Consider the following 1740-nt stretch of genomic DNA (forward strand, 5'->3'; position numbering starts at 1 on the left):
GAATTAAAAAAAAACGAAATACAAAAAAAAAAAAATACAAAATAAAAATTATTATAAAATAAATAGTATAGCGCTATGTATTCGTCTATATCATAACAAAACTTGCAAGAAAAAATAATAAAAAAAAAATAAATTATTATAAAATAAAAATAAATAGTATACGCTATTTATTCGATTATAACATAACAAACGTTCCAAAAATATATATATATATATATATATATATATGTATACTACACAATGTTTATTTGAAGTTCTTAATATTCTTTGACAAAGAACTATTAAGCATAAAATAAGTAGTACATATAATAAAATTTTCATTTAAAAGGGAAAAAATTATATTCTCCTCTTATATATGTAACAGTAGAAGTGTATATAATATATAATACAATGTTCCGCAGGAATCATAGTCACGCACAATGTCAATAATTTAACAACAGTGGTACACGGATAATAAATTCGCAAAGGGAACTAATTTTTTTCTCATGCTGTTCTATTATTCCAGTACAGCATATTCGTTCCTATTTTTTTTTTTTGCTTCCGTTGTTTACAATAGTTGAGTACATATATATATGCACAATGCACTATCACTCCCTAATGATACATATGCATAATGTACTAGCACTCCTTCAAAAAAAAAAAATTAAAGGAATGCATATTATTCAAAAAAGTAAAAAGGTAATAGTAAGAAAGAAAGAAGGGAGGGGGCGAAATTATCGTGCATATATTTATATTCTGCATGAACATATGACGACCATGTTAAAAATGAACTAAAAATATATATATACACACAGATATACTACACATTCACAATAGCAAACAATGACGATGACAGCAACACTAACGGTAAAAAACACTCCTACATTCATAATATGTATACATACGTATATATACATATATATGTGTATGTATATATACATATGTATGTACATATATTCCCATGATTTCCTACTTATAGAAGGCAGATTTGAGTCAATTACCTTCCAATGAACATTTCTATAGTAAACTCGGGAGAACGAATGACCCCTGTAATGGTGATTCTTCTGTGCAAAGAGTAAAAGAGAAGCTGACGGACAATATGAAACTCGCCGCTTATGCAGAGGACCTTATAGGGGCGTGGTGTTATGTGGGAGAAATGAACGGGAACGACCATTCATTCTATAATGATCGTTGTAATTTTCTATATTATTACATAGGAAGTAAAATACCTACCATTCAGGAGGGGGAATCATTTCAGGGATTGATGAATGAAATTTACACTGCATTAGTGAAGTTGAATGTTGGGAATAAGTGTACCTTTAGGTCCACGGATGACATTAGCTGGGACCTCTTCATGCAGAGGAAGAGAGTACATGACTTCCCTTACGATTATACAACAATAAAGCAGCAGTTAGAGGGGAATGGCCGTTCATGTGATAAGGGATATTACAACCATCTGGATGAAACTGTTAAAGCATATAATGAAGTATGCAAAAATGGTACATGGATTGGAAGGACGGAATGTAAAAAAGTTGAAGCAGCGATTGGGGATTACGGGCCTGGAAAAGTGTTGGAACTGAAGTCAAAGGAGGAAACACCTTCACCAGAGACTGGTACTACAATACACAAAAACGTCTCGTTAGAATTTAAATATACGTCCCAAGCCCATTTAGGATCTTCCATTAGTACAGCTACTCTTGAGGACAATATCATAACTGCGGTATATTCATCTATACTTGGTGTAATGGGATTAACAGCACT

This window comes from Plasmodium coatneyi, chromosome 6, assembly GCF_001680005.1.
Source record: "Plasmodium coatneyi strain Hackeri chromosome 6, complete sequence".
NCBI classification, from domain to species: domain Eukaryota; phylum Apicomplexa; class Aconoidasida; order Haemosporida; family Plasmodiidae; genus Plasmodium; species Plasmodium coatneyi.